Source organism: Mastigoproctus giganteus, chromosome 10 (assembly GCF_048544385.1).
Source record: "Mastigoproctus giganteus isolate SK-2022 chromosome 10, ASM4854438v1, whole genome shotgun sequence".
Taxonomy (NCBI): domain Eukaryota; kingdom Metazoa; phylum Arthropoda; class Arachnida; order Uropygi; family Thelyphonidae; genus Mastigoproctus; species Mastigoproctus giganteus.
In genome coordinates this window covers 208,857,196-208,870,568 of record NC_143584.1, presented here as the reverse complement: position 1 = coordinate 208,870,568, position 13,373 = coordinate 208,857,196, and positions in this window count along the sequence as shown.

Below are 13,373 nucleotides of genomic sequence, written 5' to 3'. Positions count from 1 at the left end.
TTGGCACCAATGACCACATGCATGAAATTAATGGTAACAAGAATTTGTTTCTTTTATTATTTATCATGTAGAAAGATTTGTGAATTATTAATTGTCTTAATTGAGTTAATATTTTTTTAATGAATACTGCTAAATTATTTTCCATTTCCTCTCCCAGTTCCTAAATATTTTTTATTTGCTCATTGTAATCATTAGGGATTATTTTGTGTGATGGTTCATTTAAATTTTAATAAAGAATCATGGATGATGATAATAACGCAAATAAAGGAAATTGTTTTATTTTCCAGTTATTCATATCAGAAATCTTGACATAATGATCATAATGTGAAAAAAAAAATTACTAAGAAGGGGCCTTATATAACAAAAGGTGTTTTTGTTTTCTGTTTGTGCACTTTGGATAAGTATTCAGTGCTCTCAGCAGCACAGCAGGGACTTTGTTATGCAGAATATATAAACCAACTTGCGAAATCTTTAACAACAGAAGCTCTGTTGCATGTGCTTAAATAAGCTCTATTTGTTCTGTCCAGTGTATAATGTACTATTGTACATGTCTGTACTTGTCTGGCTTTTGTTATACATGGTAAAAAGTACACCCATTTACATTGTATAAAGATGAGTGTATATGTCTGCAATTATTCATTATATACTGGACACGGTAACACTTTCAACCCAAAGCTGGAAGAACTTACGAATAACAGTGAGGTTGCTTTTAATTTCAGGTAAAGAGGCATGCTTCCACTGTATTTTGATAGTACAATCTTATTATACCACTCGAAACAGCTTAATTTTACAGTTGTTGGTGACTCTCGCTGCTCTGCGAGTAAATTGTCAACATTCCTGGTATGTGGTGGAACTTTTGCCTCCATTTATAGTGGTCTATGTATGTGTGCACGCGTATGTATGTGTGTGTGTGTAATTTAAATGTAAGTCTGCCTTGTTGTGTGCACAAATTCAGAAACTTAAAAGTGTGAATTTCCTCATAGTCTATGTAATTTGTTTCACTTGTCTTTGCCTTAAAACAGTTTTGTACTCAGGGTTAAACATACAGGTAGTCATGTTCATTAGACACTTATTTCTTATATCCAAACAATATATAGCTAAGTCTGTTTATGTGTATTTTTTAATTCAGTAATGTGTATGTCCACACCTCACCAGTTGTTGCAATGCAAGTTTTTCAAATGTAGATAGTTTGAGTTAAAGATAACTTGATAATGCTGTTTCATAATAAGTTCATTATCTTTTCTAGAAAAAGATTATAGTGAATTGCTACAGTGTTTTATAAAGTGTTTTATTTCAGTGATAACAGTTTACTAGTATGCCTGTAAATTGAATACTACGGAACAGTTGAAGATAGATGTGCAGATCTTGTCATATTTATTTAAATTACATTTCTCTTAGAAAAAAAAAAAATGTAATTTGTTTACAATAGCAAATACAGAAAAGCAGTAGACATTAAATAATTTAATTCATCTAATTTCCTACTTGAAAATCAAATGTGGAAAGTAAATATTTACTGTTGTAATTCTTGCTGAAATAGTGTCTACTCATGCATTTAACTTATTGACTGAACTTGAAAATCAGTAAAATAATTAGCTCTGTCTTTAGTTTATTGGCAGTAGTGTTTCATTGTATTAGTATTTGGTGTGTGTGTGTGTGTGAGCAATAATAAATTATACTTTTAATTGCATTTATTTTTGTAATATTTATTTTTTAAAATTTTATATGAAAACAGCATTCAAAAATTCTTTATACTTTTAACATTGCCTATCCAGAAATGGGAAACATTGCAAGTACTCTATGTCAGTATTTTGTAGTTAGGTAACTCATTTTACTAAATAAGAGATACCTTTATTATACTGGTGGTTTTGGGTTAGATTAAATATATTTATTGAGGAATCAGTTGTGTTCTAACTACCCAAGTAGAAAATGGCAGAAAATTTTTTAGCCTTTTGATTTTTTTCCCAAAAACTCTTGAGTGTTCAAGAGCAGCTAGTTATGTATTCTGATGCATAGGAAAGAAAGTGTGAAATTTCTAACAGTGGGTATGAATGCAATATCAGAAATGACAATAAGCTACTGGTTATTAAAACTTAGAGCTGTAATTAAAAGAGCACACCCAATTGTTAATCATTTGAAGCTTTTGAAAGCTCAAATTAACTTAGAATTGTTTTTCAGAAATATTTGAAGAAATTAGTATTTTTAACTAATCATTTCCGAGACTCATTCATATTTGTCTTGTTCAGAGAGTTTTTGCTTCCATCTCATTGTTTAGCCACTTATTGATCTTTCTCTCTCGCTCTCTCTCTCTCTCTTTGAACAATTTTTTTAATGGAAGCCGATTGTCTTTTGTAACACCTAGAAGGAAACGCATATCACAGCAAGTATTTGTTCATCATTTGCAAATCTATACAATCTGGATGGTTCATTTAAAAGTGATATTGCATTAAAAAGTTCAAAGATTTTTTGATTGCCTTTTATATAAAATAATTTAATTGCTTTTTCTTTTTTTAACACAAGAATTCGATGCTTTAGTTTTATTTTCATAATTCTACTTTCTTTTTGTTTTAAAAAAGTAAAATCTATTAGAATATAATTGTTTTGTTTAAGGGTCAGTTGTAGCAGTATTGGAATTTTTTCAGTAAAATTTCAGCAACATTTCAGTTACTTTGTATTGGTAATTTTATTATCTTTCAGATTTCAAAACCAGGTTATGCAGTTTAATATTGTGTAACTTGAAAACGAATTATAGATGTTAAAAAAATTAGCTCTTCATGTTATTTTAATGCAGAAATGCAAATTTTATTTGTCTTAGACAGAGTTATGGCTCGGTGATTTTTGTAGTATTTGATGAAGTTCGGATTTTTTTCCCCCACCAAACAAAAACTGTTCTTATATTTTAGAACATTCTGTTAATTTACATGGTATATTTTGTGTTAAATTCTTAAACTGTTCATGCATTTATTTGATGAAATTATTACACCGTGTTTTTTTTTTTTTTAAATCTGGATGTATATCAACAGTTAGATTTTGTAGGAGTAAAAGATTGTTTTTGGTGATTTGTAATTTTAAGGTGAAAATATTTTGAAATGTGATTTTATCTGCCTGGGCTGGATTCTTGTTTTGTAGGTTGAATTTTGCTTACTTAATAAAAAAAAAAAAAAAAGAGAAAAGAAAAGTCCTGTTTTAGTTTGGAGGTGACAATAGGTGTGTTTTTTTTTTTTTTTTCTTTTCATTCTCACCCCAAGTTAGAAAACTGAATTTTGCATTTGTTCAAAATATGCATGTATTGTTTTACCAAAAGTGAAAGAAACTGGGGATTTAGGAAGGGTAATTGTACTGTCTTTCAGATATCAAAATGTGTAGTTACGCCTGTTCTGAACAGCTAGCTGCTATCACCAGTGAACTGTTATTACTGATTTTAATTATTAAACATTAGTTCAGGTGACCAATAAAATCTGAGAAAAAACTTTTTTTTAATATATATATATGTACCATTTTCATACCAAACTGTATAGATTGTGTAGATTTAAGCAGTTGCTCATTCAACTCTTAGAAATTTACTAAACCTGGAAATTAATTTGGACTACCTTAATGTTATCTGTAGTAATTATAATTTAGATTGCCCATCTAATTTTAAACACATTTTCTCTGGAGTGAAATATGTACACATATACATAATTATGCATTATTGGAAAAAAAATTAAAATATCTATCTATTTGTTTAGTGTGTAATATCTGTTTCTAAATTTTAATTTTCTCAAGCACTTTATCGGAGTAGGAAAGTTTATTCTAGCACTATTACACTAATGTCAGTAGATGTAATCAAGCACTGTTTTAAAAATTCTTAGGTTTAGCAAAAGAAAAGTATTTATATATATACATGCATATAAAAATATATATGTATATAAATAATTACATATAAGGTATACACAAATATTCAGATTTTCAACTTGATGTGCTTCTATCTGTGTGTAACATCAAAAACTGATGTAAATGGATAGATTTACTTATCATCTCATGTTAAGTTATGAGTTGTTATATAAATATATATATAAAATAAATTCAGTATTTGTACAATGAAAGCATTGTAGTAGCTTGCATAGATTAATGTTGGAATGACTGCAATGCTATTTTTATAAAGTCATATGTTATATATGTAAGAAAATTGATACAGTTTTTTTTGCTAGTGATCATTAACAAAACTCATGATACACATTCATTCTAATGAAATGTGTAAATAGTGAAAAATAAATCTGTAGCCAGTGTCATATTTCTTGTTTTTTCTTTTAGCTTACCCAAAATACACCACTTAATTTTACACATGAAGGCACTTGTCAGTAAGTTTAGAAAAAAAAAAATTCTAATAAAATTCTGAATGATAAAAACAGTTGAGTTGTAATTGAAGTTGAATGCTTGCTATTGATAGTTGAATAATTATTTCCATAGCTTGGGAGCTGAACAGTGTGCAGGAATTCAGCCAGTATTAATAGTTAAAATATTGTGGCTGTTAGAGGTCATGAATCACTTAGTATTCATTGTCTAGATGATAGCTGCATTGGATTTTAAATCAAAAATATCAACTATTTTCAATGACTATCTGAATATCTGTGAATATTCAGGTGAACCACTTTGTTCATAGCAATGCTGTAGTAAAAGGAACTTGAGCTAAATTGATCACAGAAACTTACTTCATGGTAAACTTGATTTATTCTAAAAGCATAACAAGCCAGAACCTATAGCATTAGAAGGAATTGGAATCTCCATTCTATGCTGTTGGGACAAGGTCATTTGAGCTAGGAACCTGGTGAGTAGCCATACTTGGAAATTATGCTGCATGTAATTAATTAATTATTATGTAATGCATATAATCAATTAATGACCCATCTCTTACAAAGTCTCTCCACTTGCTATCTCACAGACATTTTCCCTTGCATGCCTTTTCCACAGGAGCTGTGCTTTCAAATTGGCAATTATGACATTCGTGTGCCCTTCAAAGCTGAATACATGATACCACCAGTAGGCATCCATTCTCTCTCCAAAACAGGACTAACTTTTCTTTTTCCTCATCTTTTCTACTTCTGGAACAGCCTTTTTTTTTTTTTTTACTTTTATTTCCTGAAAATTACAGTCTACAAAAATTCAAAGCTGATGTCAACAGTTATCTTCTTCCTTCTCAGCCTTCAACCCACACATGGTACTCAGTACTATAGGTTTTAATATCTTCATGTTTGGGGTTTTTATGTATAAAAAAAAGTGACACTTGGCATAATTAAAATCATGTTTTGCTTTCCTTCCAATTTCGAAGTTACTGTGCTTCAAAACAGCCTATTAGTCAATGTCATAATGGAGCCTTTCACCTTATTGGTGTAAATTCATGTATCAAAAGGGAAAGAAGGAATTTAACATTAACAGAAGAACACTCAAAGATGTATATAATTACCAAGCTTTTTTACTGCTTTTTATGTACAAAAAGAGTAAACTTGTAAGTATTGTAAACGAATCCAAAATAACTGCCACTCTGATCTCGTGTATTTATCATTTGTTCAGGTTCAGACTTTTTCTCATTGAGTCTGCTGTTATTGAACTATTGAGAAGAATGGGACCTCTGCTACAGAATTTTTTTCCAGGCTCATTTTGGTTGATCTTAGGAAGGGGTTGCATAGTTTCCACTTCGGTAAACCTGTGTGCTTCATCCAGCAAACCAACCAAAGAACACTAAATTAAAGACAATGTGCCTGATGCCTCTTAGTGTTAGGTACTTTCACACTTATTATATACTCCTCTGAGAGCGTTGTTGCATTGAAAGGGCAAGGGTTGCTTCCATGTAAGACACGACAGTGTTCTACATTGCAGTTTTTTATGGAAGCAGAATCTTGGCAGCAGCATATGTGACTCCATGCTTGCACTGATGGACGAAGTGAATACCCCAAGAACTACTGCAGATCGTGACACCTCTCAACTTCATTTTAAACAACACACTTAGGCAATAAGCATTTGCAGTCATCCCTGCACCCAAAACAAGTTCATCAGACTGCATTATGCCTGGTTGCGAATTGTTGCAGCTAAACGTAAGAAAGTCACCTGCGGTGATGGGATCTGTCCATTTATATTAAAGGAGGCGGCAAAGGAAGTAAGCAAACCCTTAGCCATAATTATGAGAGCTTCATTGGACTCGGGGGAGGTCTGCATGGACTGTAGAAGTGCAAATGTGACCCCAATTCACAAAGGGGATCAAAAGGTGACATGAGTAATTACAGACCTGTTAGTTTAACTTCTGTTCTGGGGAAATTAATGGAAGCACAGGCTAAAGAAGCACTGCAGGATCATCTAGACAAGACTGCGGTTATAGTTCAGACATAGTATGGGTTTGTTAAGAGGAAGTCTTGTCTGACCAATTTAATTGGATACTATGATGTGGTCATAAAGGAACTGGATGCAAAAAATAATTTTCATATCATATACTTGGATTTCAGGAAAGCTTTTGATACTGTTGCACATAAAAGACTGCTATACAAATTGAAGCAGTGTGTATTAAAGGCAAATTGCTGCTATGGATAAAGCGATGGTTGAGTGGGAGAAGACAGTGGTAATCAATGGACATTGCTCTTCGTGGACTACTTTATTAATGGAGCCCCCCCCCAGGGTTTGGTGTTGGGCCCATTGTTGTTTTCTGCATTTATTAATATTGATGAAGATATATCAGGCTTAATGTCCAAGGTTGCAGATGATACAAAGGTTGACAGGGTTTTTAATGACAGTATGCTACTGCAACAGGATCTAGAAAAGTTGAGCAGATGGGATGAGAGGTGGCAACTGAATTGACATAGACAAATGTCAAGTACTGCATATGGGTAGCAGTAATCCCAGAGTAATGTATCAACTGTGTGGTACTACACTGAGGGTAATGGAGAATGAAAAAGACCTAATGGTAATTGTGCAGTTAGATATGAAGTTTTCTAAGATGTGCAAACAGGCTGCCAGAGTAAGTAATGGGGTATACTGCTTCTATTGGAATGAGCAGCAGCTCGGAAAACAAGATGCAAGGTATTTCAGAGACTGCTGGGAGTCATTGTTCGAACAAGTAAACACATGGGTTGTGTTAGGGTAGCTAAGAATAGGAACAGGTGCATGTATACTTGCATATACACCAATGCTAGGAGCTGGTAAATAAATTTGATGGAATTTGAGCTGTTGGTCAGAACAAAGGCAGATGTTGGGATATCAGCGTTGTGGTGTCACAGATATAAGGAATGCAGAACTGGAATTTGGGGAGTACAATGTGTACAGGAAGGGAGGAGGGGTTATGCTATTAGTTAAGAAACACATAAAATCCAAGGAAGTGCAACCAGTCGACATCGCTGGACAGTGTGGTGTCGAGTCAGTTTGGTATGACCTAAGCACTGGGAGATCAAGATTGATAGTAGGAGGGTGTTATAGGCCTGATGACTCTGATGGATATAATAAAAAACTACAGGGAAATAGTGGGCCAGTAAATCAGTGTCTTATAATGGAGAATTTTAATTTCCTGGATATTGACTGGAATTTGGGGGCTGGTCACTCACACACTAGCAAGGCTTTTGTGGATTTATTGGATGATTGTTTTCTACATCAGCATGTTTGTGAGGCAACTAGAGGGAGTAATACTCTTGATCTGATTATCAGTAGTGATTCTTCATGCATTAAGAATCTGCAGATAAAGGAACCACTGGGTGGCAGTGATCACAGTGTGCTGAAGTGGGATTTACTCAGAGAGTAAATCCCACTTCCAGCAAAACGTAAGAAAGTCACCTGCGGTGATGGGATCTGTCTATTTATATTAAAGGAGGCGGCAAAGGAATTAAGCAAACCCTTAGCCATTATGAGAGCTTCATTGGACTCGGGGGAGGTTTGCATGGACTGTAGAAGTCCAAATGTGACCCCAATTCACAAAGGCGATCAAAAGGTGACATGAGTAATTATAGACCTGTTAGTTTAACTTCTGTTAAACTAACAGGTCTGTAATTACTCATGTCAGGAGCCTAACTACCATCAGGGGTAAAGGGAAGGGTTTTTGCTTTCGTAAAGGCGACTACAGTGGTCTGAGACAATTTGAATTCTATATGGTGGGACCAACAGCAAATTCAAAATGGAAGGCATTCAAAGAATTAATGTTGGAAGCTGCTAGGCTTTGCATATCAACTAAGAAATATTGTTCAAGGTTTAGGCCTAATTGGAGGTCAAATGAACTAATGAGATGTGCAGAGAAGAAAAATGCATGGGATACATATAAATTAATGGGTGACATGGAAACCTATGATAGATATAAGCTGGTCTGTAACCAAGTCACAAAGGAGATTAGGCAGGCAAAGGCATTTTACGAGAAATCTTTGGCAAAGAATGCAAAGAAAAACAGCAGAGATCTTTACCTATGTAAATTCTAGAAGGAAAGGGATGAATCAGATTGGTCCACTGGATAGTGATGGTTCAACTGTTGATCCGGCTCAGGTGGCTAACAAACTAAGTGTGTATTTTGTATCTACATTCACACATGAGGAGTTATTCAGGGAGAGGAATGCCAGAGGTGAATTAAACTATGGTAGTAAGCTAGATAATCTTGTAATAACAGAGTAAAGTGGAGGAGAAATTGTTGAAGATAAACAAGAAAGGCACCTGGGGTGGATGAGATCTACCCAGTTTAAAGCAGGCAGCAAAGGAAGTAAGCAAACCCTTAGCAATAATTATGAGAGCTTCCTTGGACTCGGGGGAGGTACCCATCAACTGGAGATGTGCAAATGTGACCCCAAATCACTAAGGAGGATCAAAGGGCGAAGTAATTATAGACCTGTTAGTTGAGCATCTGTTACAGGGAAATTAATGGAGGCATGGGTTAAAGAAGCACTGCAGGATCATCTAGACAAGACTTCAGTTATAGCGCGGATGCGGCATGGTTTTGTTAAGGTGAAGTCTTGTCTGGCTAATTTGATTGGATGCTGTGATGTGGTCACAAAGGAACTGGATGCAGAGGATAATTTTGATATATATTTGGATCTTAGAAAGGCTTTTAATACTGTTGCACATGGAAGACTGCTGCACAAATTGGAGCAGTGTGGCACTGGAAGCTAATTTCTGCTATGGATAAAAGGATGGTTGAATGGGAGAAGACAGTTGTAATCAATGGACACTGCTCTTCGTGGACTAATGTTATTAGTGGAGTCCCTCAAGGTTCAGTGTTGGGTCAATTGTTGTTTTTTGTATTTATAAATGATATTGATGATGGTATATCAGGCTTAATTTCCAGGTTTGCAGACGATACGACGGTTGGCAGGGTTGTTAAGGACACTAATGACAGTACATTGCTGCAACAGGATCTAGAAAAGTTGAGCTGATAGGTGGAAATTACTACATATGGGAAGCAGCAATCCCAGAGTAACGTATCAACTCTGTGGTAATACACTAACAATGGTAGAGAATGAAAAGGACCTGGGGGTAATTGTGCAGGCAGATAAGTTTTCTGAGCAGTGCAGACGGTCTGCAAGAGTTTCTCATGGTGTCTTATCAATGATATAGAGGAATTTTTCTAACAGGGATAAGGAGGTGATTATCCCCTTGTATAAGGTCAGGCCACATCTTGAGTACTGTATACAGGTCTGGAGGTCTCATTTTAAGAAGGATGTAGAGCTGTTTGAAAGAGAACAGAGAAGGGCAATAAGATTAGTGAATGGAACGAAGAGTTGCTCTTACGAAGAAAGGCTTAAGTTTTGGAGAGTACATTGTCTGGAGACTAGGCACCTGCAAGGTGATCTGACTGAGGTGTATAAAGCCTTGAATGGTTTGAGCATGCTCAATGCTAATGGGATTCTTCCTCTTGCTCATAATAATCACCTGAGAGGGCATAAATTCAAATTGAGGAAAGACAGTTGTAGAATAGATGTGCGGATGTTTGCCTTTAGCCAGTGGGTGGTTGATTGCTGGAACAGACTTCCATCTTTTGTTGTGGAAGTTGATAGCCTAAATAAATTTAAGGCTGGGCTGAGCTGGGCAGGTATTTGGATCGAATGGAGGGGTGAAATGGGAGTGTTTATTTATTTATTTTTATTTTTTTTTTTTGGCTGATGCTGCATAAGCTTGCTTTCTTGTATTGTATGCCTGCTAATGATAATATGCGCGAATTTTGCGAGCAGGGATAAGGAGGTGATTATCCCCTTCTATAAGGCAATGGTCAGGCCATACCTTGCGTACTGTATACAGGTTTTAAGGCTTCATTTTAGAAAGGATGTAGAGCTGGAACGAGTACGGAGAAGGACAACGAGATTGGTGAGTGGAATGAAGGGTGCTATTACAAAAAAAAAAAGGTTTAAGTTCTGCAAATTGCAGTGTCTAGAGACTAGGCACCTGCGAGGTGATCTGATTGAAGTGTATAAGGCCTTGAATGGTTTGATCATGCTAAATGCTAACAGGCATCTTCCTCTTGCCCAGATTAATCGTCAGGGTGCATAATTTCAAATTGAGGAAAGGCAGTTTTAGAATGTGCGCGCGGAAGTTTTCCATTTAGTCAGAGGGTGGTTGATTGCTAGAATAAACCTCCGTCTGTCGTGGAAGTTGACGGCTGAACTAAATTCAAGGCAGAACTTGACAAACATTTGGAGTGAATAGTGGGTGAAACGGGAAGGGTTTTTTTTTTGCTGATGCTTACTTTCTTGCATCATATGCCTCTACTAATGCTAAAAGATTAATTTTCATGAACTCATATTGCCCAGTCAATATGCCTTGAAACTTGATGTTTTTATTAACAATGGCTTTTGGGCAATAGCAGTGTATCTGTTGTAAAATATGCCTGTGGCTGTTCACTGCCTAAACTCAGATTTTTCTGGTCTGATGAGATGAGGTTACCTGTCTCAAGAGATGCAAGCACTTGCCAGTCAATTAACCGTATTCGTTCCTTCGTCTGTGGACTTTGACTTTTTCAGCACATTATAAGCTGTCGATTTAAGAATTTGTAATTCATGTGCAATATTGTAATTCATGTGCCTAGTCTGGAGACTAGGCACCGGCGAGGTGATCTGATAGAGGTGTATAAGGCTTTGAATGGTTTGAGCATGCTCAATGCCAATGGGATTCTTCATCTTGCTCAGAGGGCATAAATTCAAATTGAGGAAGGACGGATGTCGGATAGATGTGCGGAAATTTGCCTTTGGCCAGCGGGTGGTTGGTTGGTGGAACCGACTTCCATCACTTGTTGTTGAAGTTGATAGCCTAAACAAATTTAAGGCTCAACTGGACAGGTATTTCGAGCGAACGGAGGGGTGAAATGGGAGTGGTGTGTTTTTTTTTTTTGGCTGATGCTGAATAAGCTTGCTTTCTTGCATCATATGCCTCTACTAATGCTAATGCTAATATCAGATACTTTCCCTGCTGAATGAACCGCACCATCTCGAGTTGCATAGCTCGGTACAAAGAGCTGCATTATGACACTAGTAACGCGTTGCTGTTGGTCATAATGTGACTGCAATGACTTAACTGTATAAATTTGTAGTTGTCTTTAAACAGCACCACTAGGTAATAATTGACTGCATGAACTATTTTGTAGGGCTTAGTCACATCACAGCATAACGGTTTTATAAACAATTTGTAAATCATGCTTATATGCCTTGCAGCAGCACAGCCTTTATGGAGTGATCATGAAACATTAGGAATCGCATAAATGGCTAGTTTCAATGCAGCAGGAGCCACATGAAGTGAAGGATTGATACTGCAGCACAAGGACGTGGTAGATCAGTTCTCTGGAAATGATTCTTAACGAGACATAGTACCTTATATACAGGGTCCTGGAACAGTTGTTTTTGCAGTAAGATTTTAAATGCATCAGCAACTTATGCCATATTGCCCTGTATGTAAAATATCTGTAAATTGCATGTTCTGTGGTTGATTTCGACGAAAAACCCCAGTTTCCGGTAGAAAAAAACCATGCACCTTTGGTTGAGACCGACTACTCAACCACGTTATGAAAAAAGACTCATAAAAATAAAAGATCCATAAAAAGACCCGAGTTCGAATCCCGGCAATGACGGGATTCGAACTCGGTGTGTGGACTATGGTGGTTATGCCCACTGTTCTACCCACAAGACCTGGGAATAGATCTTATTACAAGTGGAGGTGTGCACGGATGTGTGATTATCTGTTCTTGTACAGCAATGGGTGTATATTTCCACACTACAGCGCTGTTAGGAGCTATAAGGCTGATCCCCAGCTCCCTTCTGACACTAAATCATGACCTTATTATTAAGTGACTAAACTGACTCACGGATGTTTTTCCTGATGTAACAGAGTGGTCAGGAGCAGGAGTGCAATAGCATGCGCTATTCGAGTGGACCGGGTTCAAGCCGACGAGTGCTAAATACGGTTAAACCGATGAGTTGAAGAGCCGGTTTCCTTTATAAAACAAGACAGCCGTTCTGATCATCTTTATAGGAGCTTTTGATTACTCTATGAGGAAGACGGAGTCAGCGCACCATCTATTGGTTTTCTGAGAGTGGGAATTGTTTTTATTATTTTTTATGTATTTTTTATGTTGGTTGGTTGTTGTAGGGTTTTAGGCGCATTAGCAACTTAGGCCATGTTACGTCGTATATAATATGTCTGCTAATTTTGTGTTCTTTGGTCGATTTGCTGTTTTGCTGTTTAGGTAGATTTGCAAAACAGCAAACCGAACAAAGAACAAATTGGGACCAAAGAGCAAATTAGGCGACCCTTGCAGAGACCAGCCAGAGAATTATGGGCAGCTTGGCTACCTCTAAGTGGTATGTGCAGGCAACGTGAGGTCCCACCAGGAGCTCTGTGACCAAAAGCCAGAACAGACAACAGAACCCAACACAATACTTCAAATACAACACACAACACTTTCTGGCTTTCACAGTGATACTGTTTGACTCCACAGAGTTTATATTGCGCAGATGTGGGAAATCACAGGAGGTGCCTTTCCCCTAATATTATGCACCTTATATCAGAAAATTTTTTCAACCAGTGTATTTTCATTGAGCACCTTACGCTTTATAAATCAAATTGAAATTGCGTACCATACTTAGTATACTGTGTCCAGATACGGAGAGTGCATCTAAAAAAAAGGTTGCGTCATGCACAACCACATTTGTGCATGGGGTTGTGCATGATGCTATCTATAAAATAAATAGAACAGTCTGACTGTGCTTTACTCAGTTCAATTTTACTAGGACACCAAGCACATTTGAGTAATTTTTCATGGTCCAATATATACGATGAGTGATTTATGGTGGCTGAGAGTGGCCAAGATAGAAGTGGACTAATCACATCTGGAGATAGAAGGGGGATCCTGAATGCCTACCCGATTTTGATATTGCAATTATGAAGACAGGTCCAGG